This window comes from Schistocerca gregaria, chromosome 4, assembly GCF_023897955.1.
Source record: "Schistocerca gregaria isolate iqSchGreg1 chromosome 4, iqSchGreg1.2, whole genome shotgun sequence".
Taxonomy (NCBI): domain Eukaryota; kingdom Metazoa; phylum Arthropoda; class Insecta; order Orthoptera; family Acrididae; genus Schistocerca; species Schistocerca gregaria.
Genome location: NC_064923.1, coordinates 468,515,913 through 468,543,851, shown reverse-complemented (window position 1 = coordinate 468,543,851; position 27,939 = coordinate 468,515,913). Strand labels below are relative to the sequence as shown.

Sequence of the window (27,939 nt, the reverse complement as noted above, 5' to 3'; positions counted from 1 at the left end):
TTTTATTATGAAACCATTTTTGAAACTAAATCTATGAAAATTTTAATTCGGCTTCTCACTTACAAATAAAACATTCTATCCCTAATGGGCTGAAATAGGTGATGAAATATTTCATCGCGAAAGCATTTTTAAGTCAAATCTTTGAAAAATTTATCTTGGGCATAACGGTGAGATATGAAACAGTACGTGTTACATTGTTTTTGAAAATTCAACCCCTAAGTGGGTGAAACAGGGTCAAACTCGTTCACTGACTCATATCCCAGCCGAAACCGTTAAGGATAAAAACCTGAAATTCGGAGAGTGTGTGGATCTCATACTGTTGGCTTCGTTTAAGAAGGGATTGTCAGAAATTCCACTCCTAAGGGAGTGAAATCTGGGGTGAAACGCTTTTTGAAGGTATGTCACTATTCAGGGAATTTTGTAGCTATAACTACGAAAACTGTTATTCGGTTTCTCAGTCAGAAAGTAAAAAATAAGTGCTTTAGCTTTCTGGAAATTCAGCCATTAAGGGGGTAAAATAATGGGTGAATTTTTTTTAAATACATCATTACTAAATAACTACTAAAGGATTTTTAAGGCAACATCTATGATAATTGGTATTTGACTACTCGAAATAACAAGGTGAGGAATCATCATTGTCAAGCTCTTTTGTGTCATCCAATCCCGATGAACTTTCAAAGACGTGTGATATTCATTTTCAGTAGCATCTTGACAGTTTCCTAGCGACTCATAAAGGCTGTGAACTGTGTGTTACAGCCAATGTAGATTACTTTAAAGGTAAATATAGTTCCTTTAATCTTGTCTTTCGCATTGTTATCTCACAATACCTTTCACCTTACTTTTATATATTCTAGTAGGCTACATTAACAAATATGAGCATAGTGCTTGAGGAGGTTTTCAGCGAGATCGTCGTTTCGGAAACACTATTTCATGGGTGTGGTAAATAATCCTCTTCGTTCAGTACAATCCTGGCGCTTAAATCTGACTGCTTAACTGTCAGCATAAAGTTACTTCTTTTGCAGCACAACTGTGGACGCACCTTCGTTGGCCTAACCGTTTGTCCAGCTTGTTGCTGACTGGACATGTATGCTACATACGTAGTCACTTGACAACAGTCCGGTCAGTGCCAGTGATATGTAAACTCCATCCGATGCAACCTGTTTGGATATGGCTCAGAGACACGTCGAACAACTACTCACTTAGATGTTGAGAAATGTAGCTCTATATTTCAGCTTATCAGGAAACATTGTTATTGAGCAGATTTTATCGTATTTGTATCGTACTTCAATATTTCATTCCTGCGACTCCACAGATTTCGAAATGATTCTTTTTTTTTTTTTTTTTTTTTTTTTTTGGTGCGGAAGTGGACGTAGTAGTGTTCTGCCAGTGCTAATACTGTTTGTGGCCTGGCCTGGACCTGTACGAGAAATGGTATGGGAAATGTGAAACACGCTCCCTGTAGTTAATATGACTTGCTTAAGATAAAATGCCAGGATCTCTCTTTAAGGAAACGTTTCAAACAAGGACACTCGTTTAAAAAACATCACGCAATTCCTCTTTCCAAACAGTTCCGTATAAACACGATTTTCCCACCAGAAAATGCTCCGATAGGAAGTGGTCTGTCGTTGCCTTCCTCCATCCTATTATGAAGTGTTAAATGTGTATTCGTTCCGTGTAGATGACAGAGAGGAAAGAGAGGAAGATTGGCGGTTAACGTCCTATCGACATCGAGGTCATGGAGCAAAAGCTTTGGTTCAAGGAACGGAAATGAAATCGCGCGTCCGATTGGAGGGGAACCCCGTGGAATTTGCCTGGAGCGATTAAGGAAAGTATGGAAAACCTAAACTTGATTGGCAGAACAGAGATTAAACAATCGTCCAACCGAATGTGAATTTACATCTTCATCTACATCGATACTCAACAATCTACGTTACGGCGCGTGTCAGAGGGTACCCCGCGCCACCACTAGTCATTTCCTTTCCTGTTCCACTCGCCAATAGAACGAAGGAAAATAACTGTTTACATGCCTCCGTATGAACCCTAATTTCCCTATCTTATCTTCGTGGTTCTTACGCGCAATGTTCGTTGGATGCAACAGAATCGTTCTGCAGTCAGCTTCAGAAGGCGGTTCTCAAAATTTTTCTCAATAGTGTTTATCGAAAAGAATGTCGCCTTTCCTCCAGGGAGCACCATTTGAGATTCCGAAGCATCTTCGTAACACTTGGGTGTTGTTCGAACCTTCCGGAAGCAAATCTAGTCCAGTGTGCTAACCACTGCACTACCTCGATCGGTATGTAGATGAAAGTGATAAGTGCTTGTAGACTGTGGTGTTGTGTGCGTGTGTGTTGTTTTGGATGAAGGGAATCGCCTGGCCTCAGGAAGATCGCCGAGGTTACCGTTCCCTTCTGAACGACGGATCACCATCAACAGTATCACAGGCCCTCGCTTCATGAGTCATGCGAAGAGGTTGATATTTAACCCAGTACAGTGGCGCCAAGTCTGGTGACCACGAACTGTAATTTGATACATCTCCTCCCCTTGATGGTCAAATACAGGTGCTGGACAAAAATATGGAAACACTGCCAGAAATACGAGGGTGAGTCAAATGAAAACCTTACATTTGTAATAACAAATCGAAATTTCGCGCCGTTATCCTGTAAGTTGGTAAGCATGCTACAAACAGCATGCAGAATGGCCTGTAAGTGGCAGCATAGTGCAGATGTACACATACCGTCGCAGTACCGCCCCAGTTGCGACTTGCACTAGGCAAGAACAGCGTTCTGTTATGCGGTTTTTGCGTAGTGAAGGTATGAAACCTATTGAAATTCATCGACGAATGAAGGTTCAGTACGGTGATGCATCTTTGTCACAGCAGCAAGTCTACGAATGGAGTAGGAAGTTCGCAAATGGTGTGACTTCAGTGGAAGATGCTCCTCGTCCAGGTCAGGCACAACGAGTCGTGGCTCCACAGAACATTAAAGCAATTGAAGCCATAGTGAAGGAAAACCGCCGAGTGACACTTAATGACATTTCAGCATGTTTACAGATTAGTCATGGGTCAGCACACCACATTGTGCATGATGTGCTCCAGTTTCACAAAGTGTCTCCAAGATGGGTGCGACGGCAGCTGACTCCTGAAGTAAGAGAACGACGTGTTGATGCTTGTAAAGAACTTCTTCGGCGCTTTGAACGAGAAGGTGGTGGCTTCCTCGCAAGAATCGTTACAGGAGACGAAACCTGGGTTCACTTCCACCAACCGGAAACGAAGAGAACGAGCAAGGAATGGCGCCATTCCTCATCACCAAAACCAAAGAAGTTTCGAACAGAACCATCAGCAGCGAAGGTTATGCTGACTCTCTTTTGGGACGAAAAAGGTGTCATTTTGGAGCATTACATACCTAGAGGGACCACTGTCACCAGTGCATCATACACATATATCCTAAAAAATCATCTGCGGCCTGAAATCAAATCAAAGCGACGTGGGTTGCTGTCCTTTTGCAACATGACAATGCGAAGCCCCACACTGCCCGTGCAATAGTTGCAACAATCACAGACCTGCATTTTTAGTGTCTTCCTCATCCACCATACTCACCAGACCTTGCCCCAAGTGATTTCGATATGTTTGGACCACTCAAAGACGCAATGGCAGGAAATAAGTTCCGTTCTGGTGAAGAGGTACGCCACGCGGTGCATGAGTGGTTGCGCGGACTACCAAAAGAATTTTTTTCTAAAGGAATTTATGCACTTAGTAAATGCTGGAGGACTTGCATTGAGGGTGGGGGAGATTAAGTTGAAAATTGATACAGCTTTGTACCACTTCTGCACAATAAATAACATTTTAAAAAATATTTAACGTTTTCATTTGACTCACCTTAGTAAATACTGATGCTAGCCAGCTCTGCAGACTGCGCTGTTATATTTGACTACGAACGGTACCAGCGCCATGCCTTCAATACGTTGTGTCTGTCATGCTCAGGACGGTTTTCTGTGTAGTTCTGAGTGGATTATGTTGAAGCTAAGTGAATCCGAACGTGGATGAGTTGTTGGCGCTCGGGGGGTGGATGCTTCCGTAACCAAGGCAGCAGAAGTGTGTGCTATGTCGGGAGACACCGTATCGCAAGCGGAGTAACGTCGTCTATTACGTCGCAACGCGGTCGAAAGTGTTTGTTGAGTGATAATGATGGTCGTTGAAGAGGACTGCAACGAACAATAAGAGGACGCCGCAATAGAAATGAATGTGGCACTCCCGAATCCTGTAAGTACCAAAACAACACAGAAGGAGCTCCAGAAACAGCAACTGCATGGCGGGCTGGAATTCCAGAACAGCACATCAATGGCCTGCCGGATTGGCCAAGCGGTTCTAGGCGCTACAGTCTGGATCCGCGCGACCGCTACGGTCGCAGGCTCGAATCCTACCTCGGGCATGGATGTGTGTGGTGTCCTTAGGTTAGGTAGGTTTAAGTAGTTCTAAGTTCTAGGGGACTGATGCCCTCAGCAGTTAAGTCCCATAGTGCTTAGAACCATTTGAACCAACACATCAATGATGTAAATGCCCGTAACTGGAAAACGTGGTGCGGAAGCCACAAAACCTGGACAATGGAGCAATGGAAGGACGTCGTTTGGTCGGATGAGTTGTGCATCACACTGTTTCCAAATTTTGACCGATTTGCATCCCAAGGGTGAAACATGCCGGGGTTCGGTGATTGTTTGGGTACCCATATTATGGTACTGCATGGCCCCATGATTACTGTGCGAGGTCATATTACTGCCAAGGATTATGTAACCAATTTGGCTGATCAGGTCCATGCCGTGGTACAATGTTTATTTCCCAATGGCGATGCTGTATTCCAAGATAACAGGGCCACTGTTTACATAGCTCGCATCGCCTATGACTGTATCTCTGTGCTCGAGGATGGACTGTCGCACTTCCCCTGGCCACACAGTCACAAGATCTCAACACTATTGAGCCTTTGAGGTCTACTTAGGAAAGAAGGCTGGGTGATTGGTTTCCGCCTCCACCAATGGTACCTGAACTCTCCACTACTTTACAGGGAGTGTCGTATATTTGAAACCATACAGGACCAGTATGTATCAATTCCAAGACTAATGGACGCTGGTTTGAGCGCCAATGGTTTTCCTGCACTGTAATAGGCATAGTATTGTTTTGTGTTTATAGTTTTTTGTCATATTTTTGTCCAGCCCCTGTACTTGTACTGAAAATATTTTTTCAAGAAACTCCAATTACCAACTTTCTCTTGTGAATGCCAAAATATTTTGTTCGCTCCCACTTGCATAGGGAAACATGATCATCGTAATAAAATAAATCAAAGCTCTCGCTAAGTATTTGGGTTTTCATTTTTCCCAGATGCTATTCGAAAGTGGAACGGCCAAGAAACTACCGAACTGGTTCTTTGTGAGCTCCGGAATAATCATGTAGATTTAGTAGATGTAAATGCAGATGCAACCTCAGCGTCGAATGACAATGCCCAAGCGTGTGTTAGTGACCCCGGCTACGAAAGCGGGTGATTTCTGTGTAGTCGTTTTTATATTTAAAAAAAAGTCTGCAACGATGCGCTTCCACCTTGTCTACGCCCAATAGTCTATAACGAACTCTATATCGAAGAGAGTTCCAACGATTTCTGTTAAGATAGTCCAACTTTTGCCTCATATTTCGAAACGTATAGCAAATTTCTCTGCCGTACCAATATTTGACGACGCTGAAGCAATAAAATCTCATAACTCCACTCTTTATGTAAAAAATGGTTATTTGAAAGTCTCAAATCATGTTACTAATGGTTTCAAACGAAAAAAAATTATTCTCGTAGCACTTTATTTCTTTCTGTGATGGACGACACGTTGCATCCCATTTGCTACCGGATTTATTCGCTTACATTAGCGCAGATATGACACGCGCGTGTGAGCTGTCGGGGGAATTCGCGTACTCTTTCATTTCCTCACAGTAACAGAAAAATACATGTGTGTATACGTATAAAGAAATTTATTGTGATAGTTATGAATGCGGAAATACGCAGTAACTCATAGCATTTCAAGCAGACAGTCCAGTTTCTCACGCACCTGACGTAACACTTACAAAGGCAACACACTTACACAATGTGAGCAAGGTATCAGATTTCATCGTAATTAGCCACATGATATGATGACGATGATGACGATGATGATATGATGATGGTGATGATGATGTCAACACTGGGACCATTAACACAGAATACTAGAATAAAAAATTCATTCGCCTTCTTGTCCGCGGAACATTTGCCTAAGTGATTTGCGGAAACCACGAAATACCTAATTTAGAATGATCCAACTGGAGTTTGAAAGCCACTCCTTAACAACAATATATCAATAACTTAAGCGCTCTGTTGGTAGACCTGTAACAAAGAAATAGCCATTGTTGTCTCAGAGAATCCCTAGTATGTCTTTGCACAGTACATTACCTTGATGTTTCAAAAACGGTTGTAGCCATCACACATCCCTTGAGAGATGAGAATGTACTTTAATGGAAATGTTACCTTGTTGACTACCAATTTACAAATTTCATAGATCGCTTCCATCTGTATCTCTGCAGTAAATTCGTCTGCGAGTTTATGGGCTGCAGCTTCACGACAAACAGCAATCACAAATGGCGGCTCTTCTGTTACCCCTTTTTATTTTATACGTAAGACCACTCTAACATTATGACGTCATCATGCAACATGTGACTACAGTAGATACACAATAAAATTCTCAAGAGGCAGTAATAACGATGCTAATAATAATAACGTGATGGTATAAGGAATGTTCCAGATTAGTTATATCAAACAAAAGTTAACGGCAATAGCTTGCTGTGAGGGAACCATATTAGCTTTCGCCCGGAATTTTTTGGTACAATCTTGGAAAATCTAAATTAGGGAAGCACCCTTTTGTATCGATCAGACGCAGCGGTCACTCCTACAACGTTTAGTACGTACAGATATCGATACACGACGATCATTGGTCTTCTACGAACTTTCATACAGTCCAACAGCACGATGTTCTATCACAGGATAAGAGCTTTAGCCTAATTATTACACATGGTGGTCAGAAACAGTATGGGTGCTGCAGGGTAAGTTACGCTGAGAAACGATTGTTAAGAAAAAATTCGATACGTTGCGCCGCTACCGATGTAATTAGCGTTGAAGTTAGCCAACCAGGCCGCTGAGCGCGAGAATTCAAGCGGCCCGCCAAATAAAGTGAGTGACAGTTGTTCTCATAGAATTCTCAATTTTTGCATCGCTCTCTTGTTCGGTGTTAGGAAACCAAACGAAGAACATGTTTGCGACACTGTCTCCGGCGAGACGCTAGAATTTGCGCCCGTAACTGCCTCATTGGCTAACTTTAATGCTAATTAACTCGGGAAGGGTGCAATGTATCGATTTCTTTTTTTCATAACAATTATTTCTTGAAAAAACATACCCTACTACACCATTACAAGTCTCGGACTATTTATGCCCATCCTGAATATGTCATGCTCTTGATTGAATGTCATCTAAGTATTTTAGTTTTGCCTTATTTACTTGTTCTACCTGTCACAAAGCTATTTTACGGACGCTTTTCTCTCCAGAACAAAGCTACAGTGCTCTAAAGTAGATAAACAAGTGTCCAATGAAAACAAGTAAGCATTTTGCTAGGCAATGGGGTATCACGTTCAACAAAGGAACGGCATGCGTGCTTAACGAAGACTGTTTTCAACCAGTCCCCATCCAAAGAACATGACAAATCGAAGGTGAAATGTCGTGGGTTTGGTAGGCTGTCTCAGTTTCTTCTAATACAATCGACGTCCCGGCCCTTTCTCGTGCTACGGTAATTTGAACACTGTCAAAGATCAATGTCGCATTCACTTATAAAAGAGAGCTTTTCCACACATGTTCTGAAGAAGAGGGGTTACTAGGTGAAATTCTTTCGGCAATGAAGTGGCATCACACGAACTCTCATTCAGGAAACGAACAACACACTCCAAACATGGACATCAAGAAGGTAACCTATCTAATGGGGCCTCAAGAAACTAACTCGCAGTAGAATTTATGCTACGAATGGACATAATATCTGCAGGTTGCCAGGAAATTCGAACCATCGTTAAACAAATCGTCTGAAAAGGTTTTATTGAGTAATTGTAGCAGTTATGTCAGAACAACTAATCAACGCTGCACTTCGAGCATTGTTTGACTGCCCATTTTGATACCTAGATATTGCGAAATTGATGAAGGAAGACCCTCGAAGAAGTCGTCTGTGTCCTACTGCCCCATTTTGATATCCAGCTATTAAGAAAATGATTGGAAGACCATCAAAAAGTCGTCTGTGGAGATGTTATTGGATCATGTCAATGCCTGGCCTGAAGCAATTACAAAATCATGCTTAACTTTTGAACATTGTCTCTCATGCTACGAGATGACATCAGCAGGCTACTAGCACACATCTATGTGACACGTCCGCAGCTCGTGGTCTAGTGGCTAGCGGTGCTGCCTCTGGATCACGGGGTCCCGGGTTCGATTTCCGCCAGGATTGGGGATTTTCTCTATCCGGGGACTGGGTGTTTGTGCCATCTTCATCATTTCATCATCATCATTCGTGACAGTGGCTTGCTTGGACTGTGTAAAAAAAAATAGGATTGTGTAAGTATTGGGACTTCGTGCGGGCGCCGACGACCGCGCAGTTGAGCGCTCTGCAAACGAAACCCATCATCATCTGTGTGATATACATGGAAGATCATTGAAAAAATCGTGTGTGGAGACGTTATCGTATCATGACAATGCTTAGCTTGAAGCAATTGCAACATCAAGTAACTAATTAACGCTTAACTTTTGAACATTGTCTTAACGTCCCATCTTGACACATAGCTATCCTGAAAATGATGAAATGTTCAAAAGAAGTGTCAATTTCATGACTTGAGCAGCTGGGGGCATGTAATTAAAACGTCGACGTTGAGAAACTAACGCCTCATTCGCCAAAATGCCTCAGCGGTAATGGAGATAATGTGATACAATAGGGATGATATTAAAGAACAGAAGGGCCCGCCTCTAACAGAACACATATTTTGTGTTTTCCCACACATGTTTCAACGCATTGTTGGCATTGGCAGTGGGTCTTTATTGTGACGCTCAGCCACAAGGGTCAGAACACGTCAACTGCAGCCGCAAATAGTGGAGTTGGCTCAAGCTAACGTTCCTTTCCCCAGTATATGTTCTTCTGAAGTCACAATTTTTGGTCTAATTTTCCGAAAAAAATATATTGCAGATGATGTGCTCAGTTAACTATAAATCTATGGAGGCAATATGCAGGAAGCCAGAAAAAAGGTATTTAATCTGAAATAAGCTGCAATTATACGGAAACGGAAAAAATGGTTCAAATGGCTCTGAGCACCATGGGACTTAACTTCTGAGGTCATTAGTCCCCTAGAACTTAGAACTACTTAAACCTAACTAACCTAAGGACATCACACACATCCATGCCCGAGGCAGAATTCGAACCTGCGACCGTAGCGGTAGCGCGGTTCCAGACTGTATCATCTAGAACCGCTCGGCCACTCCGGCCGGCGCGCAAACGGAAAGACAAAAGTAGCAACACACGACATTTGTAATATCAGAGAAAATCCGTTGAGGGTGCTACATTGTGGTGATATGTGTTTGGGCAAATACAAAGTTGAAACTGTGTTTTGCTAGAGTGCAGACCCTCTTAAAGAAGTCTCTTGTAAGTACGGCCACAGAGTTTGATAATCTCAGAGTGGATCTCATATTTTCCTAGAACAAGTTTACTCTAACTTGTACGTTGTCCAGTCACATAAATGTGACCACTTCTCAAAAACCTAAATAACCATCTTCCGCAGCGCCGACCGCTGCGAAACGTGCAGGTAGAGTCAATAGAGATCGAGAAGCTACCGAGAGGGAAGTGGAGCTATGAGGACTCCAGTGTCGTTGCCAGTTGTGCTAGGTTTGTCGATTCTGGTTCCATGGCGTGAACAGCCTGATCGAAGTTATTCCACAGATTCTCGGTTAGGTTTAAATCCTGGGAGTTTGGCGCCATGGGAGTACGGTGAACTCATCCTGGTGCTCTTTGAACCCTGCGAGCTCTGTGACACGTTGCATTGTTCTACTGGTAGATTCCATCGTGCTTACGAAAGCCAGACGGCATGTAGAGGTGGACATGTTCCCCATGGATAGATGCATACCTGTGTTGGTCCATTCTGCCTTCCAGAATGACGAAATCACACACGTAATGATACTAAAGCATCCCCTCCTCCAGCCTGGATCCTTCTGACAATTGTTGCAGGGTGTATGCTTTCAGGCGTTTCATGCCGCAAAGGCCAAAAGCCATCTGTTCGATGGAGCATAAAACGTGAGTCATCTGATAAGGCCGCCAGTCGCCACTCAGTGCAGTTGCGATCGTTGCCGATGAACGGCACTCAGCATGGGTGCATCAAGCAGGCGCCTCTTGCGGATCAGCACACCAACGTTCGCAGAGCGGACGTTGAGGAGACACTGTTAGAGGCACCTTGGTTCATATGAATAGGCATTTGTCAGCAGTTGCACGTCTATTCTTCCGCACACATTTCCGCAGCTGCCACCTATGGCCCGTGGTTCACCACAGCTGTCTCGGCCCCGGTTTTGGATAGCGCCATTTTCTCATGCAGAATATACACTACTGGCCATTAAAATTGCTACAACACGAAGGTGACGTACTACAGACGCGAAATTTAGCCGACAGGAAGAAGATGCTGTGATATGCAAATGATTAGCTTTTCAGAGCATTCACACAAGTTGGTGCCGGTGGCGACACCTACAACGTGCTGACATGAGGAACGTTTCCAACTGATTTCTCATACACAAACAGCAGTTGACCGGCATTGCATGGTGAAACGTTGTTGTGATGCCTCGTGCAAGGAGGAGAAATGCGTACCATACCGTTTCCGACTTTGATAAAGGTCGGATTGTAGCCTATCGCGATTGAGGTTTATCGTAGCGCGACATTGCTGCTCACGTTGGTCGAGATCCAATGGCTGCTAGCAGAATATAGAATCGGTGGGTTCAGGAGAGTAACACGGAAGGCCGTGCTGGATCCCAACGGCATCGTATCACTAGCAGTCGAGATGACACGCATCTTATTGGCATGGCTGTAACGAATCGTGCAGCCTCGTCTCGATCCCTGAGTCAACAGATGACGACGTTTGCAAGACAACAACCATCTGCTCGAACAGTTCGACGACCTTTGCAGCAGCATGGACTCTCAGCTCGGAGACCGTGGCTGCGGTTACTCTTGACGCTGTATCACAGACATGAGCGCCTGCCATGGTGTACGCATCGACGAACCTGGGTGTACGAATGTCAAAACGTCATTTTTTCGGATGAATCCAGGTTCTGTTTACAGCATCATGATCGTCACATCCGTGTTTGACGACATCGCGGTGAACGGACATTGGAAGCATGTATTCGTCATCGCCATACTGACGTATCACCCGGTGTGATGGTATGGGGTGCCATTGGTTACACGTCTCGGTCACCTCTTGTCAGCATTGACGGCACATTGAACAGTGGACGTTACATTTCACATGTGTTACGACCCGTGACTCTACCCTTCATTCGATCCCTCCGAAACCCTACATTTCAACAGGATAGTGCACGACCGCATGTTGAAGGTCGTGTACGGGTCTTTATGGATACAGAAAATGTTCGTCTGCTGCCTTCGCCAGGACATTCTCCAGATCTCTCACCAATTGAAAACGTCTGGTCAATAGTAGCCGAGCAACTGGCTCGTCACAATACGCCAGACACTACTCTTGATGAACTGTGGTATCGTGTTGAAGCTGCATGGGCAGCTGTACCTGTACACGCCATCCAAGATCTGTTTGACTCAATGCCCAGGCGTATCAAGGCCGTTATTACGGCCAGATGTGGTTGTTCTGGGCATTAATTTCTCAGGATCTATGCACCCAAATTGCGTGAAAATGTAATCACATGTCAGTTCTAGTATAACATATTTGTCCAATGAATACCCGTTTATCATCTGCATTTCTTCTTGGTGTAGCATTTTTAATGGCCAGTAGTGTACTTTCACGATGTTTACAAACTTAGTCTTTTCGGAAATCCTTCCAACCCTGGCCCGAAACAAATGATCATGTCCTTTTGGACGTCAGATAAACCGCTCTGATTCCGCATTGCGACAACGGCTGCAGTGTTTTCCGAATCCCCCGACACCCTCCAGTGCTAGTGTTGCCACCTGCTGGTACATAGGTGGTGGCCACAATAAAGTGACTATGTCGTGTATGTCTCATCCTCTTGATTGAATGTCATCAAAATATATTAGGGAATGATCTATTGATACGTAATCAGCATGATTTCAGAAAACATCGTTCTTGCAACGCAGCTAGCACTTTATTCGCACGAAGTAATGGCCGCTATCGACAGGGGATCTCAAGTTGATTCCGTATTTCTAGATTTCCGGAAAGCTTTCGACACCGTTCCTCACAAGCGACTTCTAATCAGGCTGCGGGCCTGTGGGGTATCGTCTCAGTTATGGGACTGGATTCGTGATTTCCTGTCAGGAAGGTCGCAGTTCGTAGTAATAGACGGCAAATCATCGAGGAAAAACTGAAGTGATATCAGGTGTTCCCCAGGGAAGCGTCCTGGGACCTCTGCTGTTCGTGATCTATATAAATGACCTGGGTGACAATCTGAGCAGTTCTCTTAGGTTGTTCGCAGATGATGCTGTAATTTACCGTCTAGCAAAGCCATCCGAAGACCAGTATCAGTTGCAAAGCTATTTAGAAAAGATTGCTGTATGGTGTGGCAGGTGACAGTTGACTTTAAATAACGAAAAGTGTGAGGTGATCCACATGAGTTCCATAAGAAATCCGTTGGAATTCGATTACTCGATAAATAGTACAATTCTCAAGGCTGTCAATTCAACTAAGTACCTGGGTATAAAAATCACGAACAACTTCAGTTGGAAAGATCACTTAGATAACGTTGTGGGGAAGGAGAGCCAAAGGTTGCGTTTCATTGGCAGGACACTTAGAAGATGCAACAAGTCCACTAAAGAGACAGCTTACACTACACTCGTTCGTCCTCTGTTAGAATATTGCTGCGCGGTGTGGGATCCTTACCAGGTGGGATTGACGGAGGACATCGAGAGGGTGCAAAGAAGGGCAGCTCGTTTTGTATTATCGCGTTATAGGGCAGAGAGTGTGGCAGATATGATACACGAGTTGGGATGGAAGTCATTACAGCATAGACGTTTTTCGTCGCGGCGAGACCTTTTTACGAAATTTCAGTCACCAACTTTCTCTTCCGAATGTGAAAATATTTTGTTGAGCCCAACCTACATAGGTAGGAATGATCATCAAAATAAAATAAGAGAAATCAGAGCTCTAACAGAAAGGTTTATGTGTTCGTTTTTCCCGCGCGCTGTTCGGGAGTGGAATGGTAGGGAGATAGTAGGATTGTGGTTCGATGAACCCTCTGCCAAGCACTTAAACGTGAATTGCAGAGTAATCATGTAGATGTAGATGCATTATTTGGTCCTTCTATCTGTCACGAAGCTCTTTTCCGGTAGCTTTCCTGTACAGAACAACAGTACGGTGTTCTAAAGTAGATAAAAAAGTATTCAGTGGAAACTAGTAATCATTTTCCGAGGAAATGGGGTATCACGTTCAACAAAGGAATGGCACGCGTACTTAAGCAACATTGTTAGCGACCAGCGGTCATCAAAAAAACATGAACACTCGAAGGTAAAATGTCCAGAGTTGTTACGCCGTCTCAGTCTCTTCAGTTCCTTCTTAGACGCCGGCCGCGGTGGCCGTGCGGTTCTAGGCGCTCCAGTCCGGAGCCGCGCTGCTGCTACGGTCGCAGGTTCGAACCCTGCATTGGGCATGGGTGTGTGTTTGTCCTTAGGTTAGTTAGGTTCAGTAGTTCTAAGTTCTAGGGGACTGATGACCACAGCAGTTGAGTCCCATAGTACTCAGAGCCATTTGAACCAACCTTCTCAGACAATCGACGTTCCGGCCCCTCCCGGTGTTAACAGTTTACTTGAATACTGTCAAAGACCAGTTTTGCGTTCACTTATAGAAGGGAGCTTTGCCATGCTTATTCTGAAAAAGTGGGGTTACTGCTTGAAATTCTCCTGGTAATGAAGTGGCGTCACATAAACTCTCATTCTGAATATGAACAACGCACTCTAAACTTGAACACCAAGACGATGAGCTGTTTAATGGTGCCTCCAAGAACTTACTCACAGCAGCATTCACACCACGAATAGAGTTAGCTTCAGCAGCCTACTGTTACACCGTTTAACAAGTGTAGAAGACCTTCGAAGCAAATGACTTGGGAAGATGTCCACTGATTTTATTGATTCACGACTATGCTTGACCTGCTGCCCAGTACCAGAACAACTAATTAACGATTAATTTAAGGTGTTTTTGAAGATCGTCTTACTGACCCACCTTGACACTTAGCAGTTTCTGTCTGTTGCTAAATATGAAAGAGTTTAAAAAAGGGAAAAGAGTCATAAAATGATGAAATGTTCAAAGAAGTACCAATTTCGTGGCTTTAGTCATTGGTTGCATGTGACTGCAACATCGACGATGAGGAACATATGCCTCGTTTGCGTACTGCCTCAGCGGCAATGGAGATAAATTGAGAAAATAGAGATGATATCTGTATTGTTGCAAAACAATTTCTCTTTTGATACGATTTATGTTTGTTGACATATGAGATATTGTCATCACTTTTGGCCGATTCTCGTACTATGAATACAAGCATACGCCCTCTAAGAAGACACAGTTACATGTTCGTGTTTGCCCAAATATGTTTCAGCACGTGTTTGGCATCCTCACTGGGCCTCACAAGCCTCAGAACAAGTCCATTTCAACAGTAAACACAGAGTTGGCGTAAACTAACGTTTCTTTCCCCATCTCCAATATCTGTTCTTCTGATATCAGAATTTTGTGTCTAATTTTCCGAAAGAAGTGCACTTAGAAGTTACAGATAGCATGTTCTATTAACCATAAATATTTTGATTGAATAAGTATGCAGTCGCTGGCTCTTGTGACCGAGCGGTTCTAGGTGCTACAGTCCAGAACCTCGCTGGTGCTACGGTCTCAGGTTCTAATCTTGCCTCGGGCATGGATGTGTGTGATATCCTTAGGTTAGTTGGGTTTAAGTAGATCTAAGTCTAGGGGACCGATGACCTCAGATGTTAAGTTCCACAGTGTTCAGAGCCATTTCAACCATTTTTTGAAGTAGGCAGTCAGAAAAAAACAGCTATAGTTTAAAAGCTAGCTACAATTAGGTGCCAACGTAATGAAAACACTAGAAATCATACAATTTTTGTATCATATATATTATCAGAGAAAGCAAATAACACCCGTTGAAGGCGCCGCAACTTTGGTGATAACGTGTCTGGACAAATATAAACCTGTAACTGTGATAAACATAGGTCAGGCTCTCTTAAATGTGATATGCAAGTACCGGCACAGAGTTTAATAATCCCAAAGTGAACCTCATATATTTTAGAAAAAGTTTACTCTAACGTGTATTTATTTACATTTTCTGCATAATGAAAGCGATGTTAAAATACTTTTCGTATTTCTTACAATGTATGTGTCTTTGTAAGTGTGTGTGTGTGTGTGTGTGTGTGTGTGTGTGTGTGTGAAAGATGGAGAGAGAGAAAGAGAGAGGGTGGGTGGGTGCGTGCTGCCTTGTAGGCAAAAGCACACAGTGACACAGTGCGGCTTTTAAGTGTGTTACAGACAGAACGTGAAAAGTGGCAACCATGCAGCGACAACAAGGTGTCGACTATGACAGCAAAGATGTTTGAGGAGTTACATTAAAAAATGGGTCAAAGTGCTTATATTCCTACAAAAATCAGAATTTGCTCTGAAGTGTCTGCTCAGACAGGAGCTGGTGTCCGTACCCTTTGTAGCCTCTCCTACTGACACTGAGTAATCGCGTTAGAGGTAACGAGGGAAGAACTGCGAGATAATGGGAACAATCTCAAATAATTAATTGAGGCAATCTGGAGCTGAAGGTCCATTAATTACACCATTAGGAGTTTGTAATAGTCTCCGCGCGCCGGACCGGACGGGAGGTGACGGGGACTACCCGTTAAGCAAGTTCTTCCTCCCCCCCCCCCCCCCACCACTAGTGTCAGCTCCGTTTGCCACTAAGGGAACTGGATCCCGGGTCACTGTCTTTGGCGGAAGCTAATCTCGTGCCTTTAAAAGCTCAAAGGGAAGGCGTTATGTCGGATGCTGCCACGGCTGGCTCCTTCAAGCAAGTTCCACACTAACGGACATCATCACGATATTTTTGTAAAATAAATGCTAAACCCATACTAAAACTGATAATTTTAGTAGGGGCTAGGATGTTGGAGGGTGCAGAGAGAGAGAGAGAAAGAGAAAGGGGAGAGAGAAAGAGACAGAGGAACAGGGAGAGAAAGAAGTGATCAACCCATTGCAGTTCCCGTTAAATTTTAGACTGTTAATAATTAATAGGCCTTGATTTTTAATTTAAAAATCTGTTGTCTGCTTAAATCAGTAACGTCAGGCTATTAGAGGTGACGTACCGCATTATAATGCAATAGAAAATATTTAACTGCAAACATCGTGAATTACACCTTCGAATCCGTTTGTTAAGCACACACTGGGCAAGATGCATTTAACACAACAAATCTCGTCAAGGAGTTCACTGCACACGTAAACTTTTCCTGCTTCTGAAACAAGTCACTCACTACACAACGCAAAAATCGCAGAGCAACAATAATGTTACGTCGTCCATAGTTATAACACAGTATCACATAGTGATAACACAGTATCACAGCATTCGTACCTGACACATACTAGAGGAGAAAAGAGTAATCTCTACTTCTAACGACGTCACGTATAAATACAGGGTGTTCAAGAAAAGTGTCGAATACTTTGAGAGGTGGTACCACTCATCGAAAGTCCAATAAACATGGGTCTGGAAACAAATACTTCCGGAGATAACACGTGTTTACAGGAAGGGCTGTGCGACGCTTGGTTGCACAGCCGTCACACTGGAGCACCGTCACATGTGTCGCCAGGGTATTATGATATCTTTCTCACAGTAGTCCACCTACACTATGTGGTCAAAAGTGTTCGGACACCTGGCTGAAAATGACTTACAAGTTCGTGGCGCCCTTCGTCGGTAATACTTGGAATTCAGTATGGTGTTGGCCCACCCTTAGCCTTGATGACAGCTTCCACTCTCGCAGGCATACGTTCAGTCAGGTGCTGGAAGGTTTCTTGAGGAATGGCAGCCCATTCTTCACGGAGTGCTCCACTGAGGAGTGGCATCGATGTCGATCGGTGAGGCCTGGCACGAAGTAGGCTTTCCAAAACAATGCGAAGGTGCTCTATAGCATTCAGGTCAGGACTCTGTGCAGGCCAGTCCATTACAGGGATGCTATTCTCGTGTAACCACTCCGCCACAGGCCGTGCATTAGAAACAGGCGCTCGATAGTATTGAAAGATGCAGTCGCCATCCCCGAATTGCTCTTTAACACTAGGAAGCAAGAAGGTGCTTAAAATATCAATGCTTTGATAGTGCCACGCAAAACAACAAGGGGTGCTAGTCCCCTCCATGAAAAACACGACCACACCATAACACCACCGCCTCCGAATTTTACTGTTGGCGCTACACAAGCTGGCACATGACGTCCACCGGGTATTCACCATACGCACACCCTGCCATCGAATCGCCACATTGTGTACCGTGATTCGTAACTCCACGCAACGTTTTCCAATGTTCAATCGACCAATGTTTACGCACCTTACACCAAGCGAGGCGCCGTTTGGCATTTACCGGCGTGATGTGTGGTTTATGAGCAGCCACTCGACCACGAAATCCAAGTTTTCTCACGTTCCACCTAACTGTCACAGTACATGAAGTGGATCTTGATGCGGTTTTGAGTTACTGTGAGATGGTCTGGATAGATGTTTGCTTATTACACATTACGACCCTCTTCAACTGTCAGCGGTCTCTGTCAGTCAACAGACGAGGTCGGCCTGCACGCTTTTGTGCTGTACATGCCCCTTCACGTTTCCACATGCCCCTTCACTATTATATCGGAAACAGTGGACCTAGGGATGTTTGTTGTTGTTGTTGTTGTGGTCATCAGTCCTGAGACTGGTTTGATGCAGCTCTCCATGCTACTCTATCCTGTGCAAGCTTCTTCATCTCCCAGTACTTACTGCAACCTACATCCTTCTGAATCTGAGGGATGTTTATGAGCGTGGAAATCTCGCTGACAGACGTATGAGGCAAGTGACACCCAATCACCTGACCACTTTCGAAATCCGTGAGTTGTGCGGAGCGCCCCATTCTGCTCTCTCACGATGTCTAATGACTATTGACGTCGCTGATATGGAGTACCTGGCAGTAGGTGGCAGCACAATCCACCTAATATGAAAAACATACGTTTTTGTTGTGGCCGTATACTTTTGATCATATAGTATATCTGCGAAAACCCCATGAAAATTCCTCTAGTAGCGCTGGAGATTAGAGTCTTCAAAGAAGACAGACAGGACAGTTCTACAGATTTGTTATTACTATAGACATAGATTAGTTTTAGATGTGTCAATCGTCATCAAATATCATAAAATATTCATCCAGTATACTTAACACAAATAATACTATGTCGTCAATAACAAAATACAACCTGCGTTCTTCTATAATAGAACTCTGTTTATTTGCTGAAAGAGTTACCTCTTTTGACGCATCAAACAGGATCATTAAACATAGCGGCACGTAAAGAAAGCTTCGACAAACACAGAGGTAGCGTACAACCTATACTATGGGTGAATAAAACTTCATTCATGTGGGACGATTGCTACAAGGTATCTTTTTTCCATTTTCCACTACTGTATAACATGATTGCAGATTCGAGCTAATATCGCGGTCGTGTGGGCAAGATACGTAACAAACAAAAGGCATCGTCGCCCCCTCCACCTGTCACTTGAAACTGAAGCAATTTACACTGCAAAGTAAGAACCACAACCAGTAAAATTTGCAATATTTCTGCTCTTGTTCCCAAAGCAAACTGTACGCATTGCTGAGCGACATAATGGCTGTCCAATAAAGAAGTAGCAATGTTACGGATTTAATACACCAGTCACAAAATGCCTTGCTCCACGTAGCATTTACACATTCTCTCACTTTGCACAACAACAGAAAGACCAATATAAATGTAAACGAAACAGTACTTTGAAAAGTCATTGATAACTAATAAAGCTGTACAAGTGCAATAACATGTTCTGGTTGTTGTTGCCATGTCCAGTCTGAAGACTAGTGTAATACAGCCCTCCGCGATGGTGTAACCTGTGCAGTCCTCTTTCTACAGAGCCGTGGCAACATACATCCACTTTAATCTGCATATTGCCTGCTCTTCCTCTACAGTCTTCGCCTCCCATACTTCCCCCTGTTACAAAATTAACTAATTAACCTTAAGATGGACTAAGAAGCCGATAGGTTGTTCGTGACCAAGTAGATATAATGTTGTAGAACATTGAGAGTGTTTCATGCTTAATGTTAAATTAACTATTCCTTTAGGGTATGTGAGCAATTCTCAGTTTCTTGTTTTCTTTTTTTTAATATTGCGGTCAATGAGAGATTAATTTTCCACGATTTCACTTTGAAGTCACTGGCTGGCAGAACTCTAACTCTCTCTATCACTTACCGATAAATTCACAATTTAGTGAAAACAAAATGGGCTGAACCATCGCAGAGCGGGTCTTTGCCCCACATTTGAGATAAACATGGATAAAAATGGAAGACTACCTAATAAAAACACTTGAAATAACTCTTTGTAACAGTGTTGCATTGTATCTATCAACACAATACTGAACTGCAGTATCAAGTACATATGAACATAATGCTTAAAAATACTTGGATAAAAAAAATACTTTCCTTACCACGAAAGGAGGTTGTAACCTCCCCACAAAATAATATAATTTGAATAATATTCTCATTTAGTGTAACCTCAAAAAAGAAAAATTTCTAAACCTCTCAACAGCAAAAAAAATATAATTATGTCGTTCACATTCAGTATAACCTACCAACAGGAAAATTGCGTAACGTATCGATAATAAAATGTGACAAATCTCTCAATAAAAATGCGACTCACTTATAACCTATAAATAATTGACTATCAATTTAACCTGGTAAATTTTGGACTTCAGCGGTGCTGCGTCATGGCCCTGATACATCATTCTGAATAAACTGAAAAGTCTTACCTTAATTAGGTCGCCGGATAACGCGTATATATCTTCTCCTATAAGAAATTTTTCTGGCGCAGCTAAGTGCAATGCTGGCCGATAGATTTGTCTTATATAAAAGGAAAGAACTGATTTTTCTTTTCAATAATCGGGATGGCCAAGGACTGGAAAAATTAGTGAATTCTTTAAATTGAGATGAATGTCAAAAGTTACTTTTTATAAGAAAGATTATTATTAACAGATTTTTTAAAACATTTACATGGGACTTGATGTAACAATACTACATATGTGCGAGGCTGCTTTTACCTTATCCTACAACGCTCAGGCTCCGCCATCGCTCCCAACGACCGGCCCAGCCAACACGGTACACCAGACACGACTGCTCGCTAATCAACACTTACTCCTACTGCTACACAAGTTCCTACTGCAGTCAATACTGCTCTTTGGTCTCAGATTCTCTTCTAGCGTACATATCGCAGGCAGCGCGTGAGCAATACATCGAAATTACATCAGCTCGAGTGCACTAGCAACAAATTCTTTAATCATGGACCTCTTACATAACCCTCCACTGGGGGGGGGGGGGGGGGGGGGGGCAAAAATTTGGCAGCGATGGTGAGTCAATTGGACTTGCCATGAGCAACAATTTTTTTCTATAATCTATTTAGTTACTGTGTCTACAGTCACAGAGTATATACATCATTCATAAGTGCAGAACATATTAAGAAATGAAATAGAGTGCATATGCACTGAGTACAAAACGTATTGAGAAATGACAAAGTATATATGCAATGAGTACAAAATATATTAACAAATGACATAAAGTGCACACGTACTGCATAAGTGTTTAGCATTTTTAGATGAACTTATCACATTAACAAATGAAATAAAGTGCACACGCACTATAAAAGTTTTTAAAATTTTGCAAGTATTTAAACAAATTGAGAAATGAAATAAAGTGCACACGCACTGTATAAGTCTCTATCGTTTTGCAAAAATTTAAACACACTCTATAAGTCTTTACCATTTTATAAAAACTAGGAAAGGAATGGGAAGGATTGCATCATGGTTGTACACAGTAGGTTGCACGTAGTTGCACTGAAAGTCCATATCTTTCTACAGAAGCACAACACCAAGTGTGACAATCTGAAGTTCTCTTCCCTGAAGTATTTATCAGTGTAGCCAAGACACTGAAATGTTGTATTAATATTCAATGTTATCATTTTGGTAGTACATTAGGTACACAAAACAGTACGACCATAATAACATCTCCATCGTTCAAGGTGGTGGACAGCTTGATATTTCAACACCATATTCTTGTAGAATCCATACTCTTACAGCAACGTAAAATTAGTGCAAAAACCAATATAGTGCTCCATGATCATGAGGATGGACAGGACAAACGGATATTGCTGTAATTGCTAGTAATTAGGTCAGAAGGTGAAGGACATTAACTCTTATGCTAGTCATCATAGAATTACACTAGTGTATCAACCGATATGAACAATTATTGGCACTCATTGGCTAGTTACTAAAGATGTAGTAAGTATTGAGTATTACAAAACACTATTCATAACTCATCTGATTGAATCAGTGGCATTCATTGGCCAGTTACTAAACATGTAGCAAGTATTGAGTATTAAAAAACACTATTCATAACTCATCTGATTGAATCAGTGGCATTCATTGACCAGTTACTAAACATGTAGCAAGTACTGAGTATTACAAAACACTATTCATAACTCATCTGATTGAATCAGTGGCATTCATTGGCCAGTTACAAAGTATTCATATAGTGTTACAAAACATTATTCATTGTTATTCACAAGTCATCATTTAAAACAGGAGCTATTGAGTGTAGCATCAAGCTACTGGTGTTTATATATGATATCATGTAAGTGACATAAGACATGTTTAAAATGTAAGACATTGGAACTATTACTCAAGGTCGGTAGTCCAATAATACATAGATATAATGGAATCAATACGCAGAAAATTTGCATTATCTTTAGGACTAAAAATATATCTTAAACTGGTAGCATTATTTAGTTGTATACTGGTAATAGTTGGGACTGATAATAATTTTTTTTTTGCTTGCAATGTATTGCACTGGGATCGATAATTAATTTCTGGGGCATAAAAATATTTGATTTTGACTTATTGCTGGAAATAAGGATTATTAACGTCATGAGTCAGCTGTAGCAAGGTTATGATATAAGTACAGTATATGTGATCACATTCATAAATAATAGACACAACTGGGTAAAAAAATGCAAGTACTAGAACAGGTTTAATAACTAACTGCTTATAGCATGTTATGTCACGAAAAGCTTCTCCTGGAAAAAAAATACAAAATGGATTATTGAGCTGAAAGAAGAAATGCATATTATGCTGAAAAATAGTGAACTTCGAAGTAACAGGTAATGAAACGTGTACTTAATATGTATGTACTCTAGCTGTCTTTTCCAAAACATTCAGTCATTATACTATGCGACATAAGACATACTGTCAAAAGGAACTGCAACAAATACTTAAATAACTACATAGCATTTCTTAACTAACAGTAAATATATAAACTTCATCATTATCATCACCTGCAAAGAAAAACTTCATTATTCATATTAGCATATTCTTCATATAACTATTCATCATCATTTATTATCATCTGCAAAAAATAGACACCTCATTATGCATATTCATATTAGCATTTACTTCATACAACTATTCATTATCATTCATTACTTCATATAGTATAGATTTTCTTACTTCTAGCATATTTCATCACTAAAATTAACATCTGTAGTTCTGTCTGACAGTCTGCATCAATCGCCTTGTATTCTGAAAGAAAAATAATTAGTCAAGACTTCTATCATACGATGTGTACAGTGTATTCTGGTTAATGCTTGTTAATTCTGATCCATTTACTCTTCATGACAAGATATTGGACTTTCTTTCCTTCATTCTGATGGTAAAATTTCCATTTCATAGTAAACCACTGTGGTTGTTTAATTCATTTCTGTTACACAGTATTGCTTTCTGAAAAATGATGAATAAGGATTAATATCTTGCATTTAAATCACATTCTCATTAAATGAAAACTTGTTTCTAGTGATCTAATTAAGCATACAGCATAGCATGACAGAAAACATATTAGGTCAAAAACATAGACAGTTTTCAAGTGCAAAAAATGTACACACAGTATCGTAATGTAGTAGCAAAAAATGTAAAATAGTCAAGATGTTGAGATATCATAATGGAAAATGTCAGTGTCAACTGGCGTTTGTTACATCTTAAACATTTCATAGTGCATACAGCCAAAAATTCTACTTTAGATAGGAAAACAATCATACATACACAAAATCGAAAATGTGCACGGTATGATATATAACGACAAGAAAAGCGACCTGCAGTCAATACTGCTCTTTGGTCTCAGATTCTCTTCTAGCTTACATACCGCAGGCAGCGCATGAGCAATACATCGAAATTACATCAGCTCGAGTACGCTAGCAACAAATTCTTTAATCATGGACATCTTACAAGGTTTAGTATCGCAACCTCAAATAGTTCTGTTATTTAGTCTAAGCAGAGTAGATACCTGCTAAATAGTGCACTTTGTTAGGTTCTCTTACTCTTCCTTCAAGTCCCAGGCTCTTCTTCTTCGGATACTTCTTCGCCAAATAGTAAATCCATATCTACAGTGTATTTGCGTAAGAGCATACAAAAATGTAACTGAAGATACAGAATGATCCACTGAACAATTTCAGGCGGGAAACCTGAGGTCGGAGAACCCAGCTAACGGATATAACTGAGTAAAGCTGTCTACAGCTTTGTCTAGCATTACTGTTTTCCATCTTATTTACAACTAAGATGTGTACAAGTTTACAAGTACAGTATTTCCCGGTGGATGTTCGAGTCCTCCCTCGGGCATGGGTGTGTGTCTTTGTCCTTAGGAAAATTTAGGTTAAGTAGTGTGTACGCTTAGGGACTGATGACCTTAGAAGTTAAGTCCCACAAGATTTCAAACACATTTGAACATTATTTCCTGTAAGGAAACGGAGGACGAGCCTGATTACTAGGAAGTCATGATGCGGGTTTTGTTTACTTGTCCGTAAGGTGGCTCTGTTGTATCGTATTTATATTATCTTACGACAAAACGCGCTATGAATATTCATTACTCAGTGCTATTCAGAGACGTATATTACAACACGATGGAGTAATACCGGTAGCACAGTTTCGCAGAATTCACTGAAATGTGCCTTGTGTGTGAGGAAGTACGATGCAGTGCAGTGCTCTCGCTGCTGAAAGGAATGATTTCCTAAGAGGTATCATGCGTCACAACGAGTGTTTATTTCTTTCGATCAACTTGGACTTCAGAGGATTAGCTGTCATCAATGTTCATGAAACATTCCAATGAAGTAGGAAGGGGACCTCTATCTTGGAATAGGTAACAATTATTCCCTGTAATTGTATTTATTGGAATCACTTTCTGCACATGTTGGGTCGTTACAATGCACAAGAGCAAACTCAGGTATCACCTTTTCGGACAAGGGGATCCTGGTATTAAATTTCTCAAATAACATAAAATATCAATAATATCACAAAATTCAGGATAGTTAACTATTTTAACTGAGAGAGAGACCCTCTGGTGGAAGACTATCCTAATGTTGAACTGAACAATGTTACTAGCTACAACAAAATTTATTCTTTGCCCTCAAATGTTAACCAAACGTGGCCATGAAGCGCAGGAAGGAAATAGGTTAATTTCGGGAAGTACTACAAGGAGGATAGGTCTTTCGACTTTGAGCTTCGTGTTACTGGAATAAAAACTGGCTTATGACACGATATTTTCATTTAAATGACGTGCTGCGTTCTTTACTTTGTGTTGCACAGCGTCGTCGGCTTGGCTGCTGCCGTGTGTCGTCGATCTGCAAATCTATCAGAATCCTATACTGAGCCTGGCTGATTCTATATCAGCAACTTGCCCTTCGTGAAACGTAAAACTTTAATTTCACCCTAGTTTACTTTTAATGGCTAAGCACATGCGCAAGGCTGGCGCGCCATGTGTCACTCTGCGCTGTTCTCACACGAATTTAACGATATTGGCTCTCTTCATTCTCCACTCAGGAGATCTACGAAAAGAATTCAGCGAGCTCTTCATTGAACTCTGAAGCTGGATGATCAAAGTGTTCTCACCAATATATCTCCTTTCTCTGTCGTCACGTCACACCACACTCGATGACGATGTGCCTGTTGTGCTGGGTAGCTGCACGTCTCCTCAGCCTAGCTTCCCTTCCCTCTACAGTGCGGTTGGACACTGGCAGTCGCTCTTTCATCTCTAGTAGCCATAGCTGCCCAATCATCAAATGACTTAATAAGTACCATGTCGTATAAGTGGCTGGCTATCAAGTGAACAGCCAGTTCTGTTACTCCCCTTATTAACACTTCATCACAGTTCATCATCCACAAGAGTGGTACGTTACACGCCGCTCACGTGATAAACTCTCCTTCCTCCAGTTCTCTGCCATCACCGTCACCTGCGCCCTGAGGCCCATTGTGTCTAACTAGCTAAACCTGGCTTCCCGTCCAGCGAAGCTTCCACCCTGTTTCTTCCTAACTTATACATGCAAATTTACTTAAGGGAGTTACTCTCGCCACTCTCGATGCCACGTGTATTAAACCTCAAACAAGTGAAATATGCTTACAAAAATCCGTCACATGTTTCAGAACCAGTTTCTTGCAGCACTATAAACAACAAGCAAAACTGAAGCACCAGACATGTAAAGTGTCCAAAGTCCCGACGCCTTACACCATCAATCTACTTTTTTCTTTTATTTGAGTCATGAGTCACCAGTCTTCTGACTGGTTTAATGGGACCCGACATAAATTCCTCTCCTGTGCCAACCTCATCATCTCAGAGTACCACTTGCAGCTTACGTCCTCAGTTATCTGGTGGATGTATTCCAATCTCTGTCTTCCGCTACAAGTTTTCTCCTCTACCACCCCCTCTAGTACCGTGGGAGTCTTTCCCTGGTGTCTTGACAGATGTCCTATCATGCTATTCCTTCTTTTTGTCAGAGTTTCCCACATATCCCGTCCTCTCCGATTCTGCACAGAACCTCCTCATTCCTTACCTTATCAGTCTACCTAACTTTCAACATTTGTCTGTAGCACCACCTCTCAAATGTTTCGAGTCTCTTCTGTTCCAGTTTTCCCACAGTCCATGTTTCACTACCACACAATTCTGTGCTCCAAACGAACATTCTCAGAAATTTTTTCCTGATATTAAGGCCTTTTTTTGATACTAGTACAGTTCTGTTGGTCAGAAATGCTCTTTCTGCCTGTGCCAATCTGCTTTTGATGTCCTCCTTGCTCCATCCGTCATTGATATTTTGCTGCCTAGGTGACAGAATTCCTTAACTTCATCTAGTACATGACAGTCAATCCTGATGTTAAGAACCTCTTTGTTCCCATTTCTGCTACTTCTCATTACTTTCGTCTTTCTTTGATTTACTGACAGTCTATATTCTGCTCTCATGAAATTGCTCATTCCATTCAGGAGATCATGTAATTCTTTCACCCTCTCTCATGATAGCAATGTCATCACCGAATAGTATCATTGATATCCTTTCACCTTGGATTTAATTCCACTCCTGAACCTATCTTCTATTTCCATCATTGCTTCTTTGATGTATAGATTTGACAGTAGGAGCGAAAGACCACATCCCTGTCTTACAACCTTTTTAATCAAAAAATGGTTCAAATGGCTCTGAGCACTATGGGACTTAACATCTGTGGTCATCAGTCCCCTAGAACTTAAAACTACTTAAACCTAACTAACCTAAGGACATCACACACATCCATGCCCGAGGCAGAATTCGAACCTGCGACTGTAGCAGTCGTGCGGTTCCAGACTGAGCGCCTAGAACCGCTAGACCACCGCGGCCGGCCCTTTTTAATCCAAGCACTTCGTTATTAGTCGTCTAATCTTATTATTCCCTCTAGAATCTTGTATATATTGCATATTACCCGTCTCTCCCTATAGCTTACGCCTACCTTTCTCAGAATTTCGAATATCTTGCATCATTTCACATTGTGGTTCGCTCTTTCCAAGATGACAAATCCTATGAGCGTGTCTTGATTTTTGTTTAGTCTTTCTTCCATTACCATCGTCAGAATTGTCTCTCTGGTGCCTTTGCCTTTCCTAAAGCCAAACCGACGTCAAGACCTCAAAAAATTTAGCATTATAATCCTGTAATATTGTGTTGTTTAATTATTTATTGTGCTTAACATTGTTCATTGTGTAAACTATAATCCGAAAGTTAAGAAACAAGTTTGATGCACAATACTCTACGCTAGTGGATTGTATCTTTGATTATCATGTTTCGTTACCTTCTTAAATAGTGCTCCTTTCACACATAATTCAGTTGTTTCCTAAACACGGCCCAATATGCCGAAACCTAATCTGAAATAAACAAAAATCAGTGAACAAAAACAGTACTTGTTATTCAGCCTTCAATATGGAAGTAACGAAAGAATCTATAAATCAGTTTCGTGGTGTATTGTAAATTCTTAAGCGTGTTTAGACACTTTTAGGCCGAATGAAGTAAACAAACAAGTTGTTTTACTTAGTTAATACGAATACTTCTTACTTTTTTAAATTTAGATTTAAGGAGTCTTGCTATGGG

The 27,939-nt window shown here is 41.7% G+C and overlaps 1 protein-coding gene across 1 annotated transcript in view; it reads left to right on the top strand.

Moving 5' to 3' along the window:
* LOC126267133 (G-protein coupled receptor 52-like) overlaps positions 1-27,939 on the top strand; it is an 882,235-nt gene that overhangs the window by 654,562 nt on the left and 199,734 nt on the right. The window lies entirely within an intron of this gene.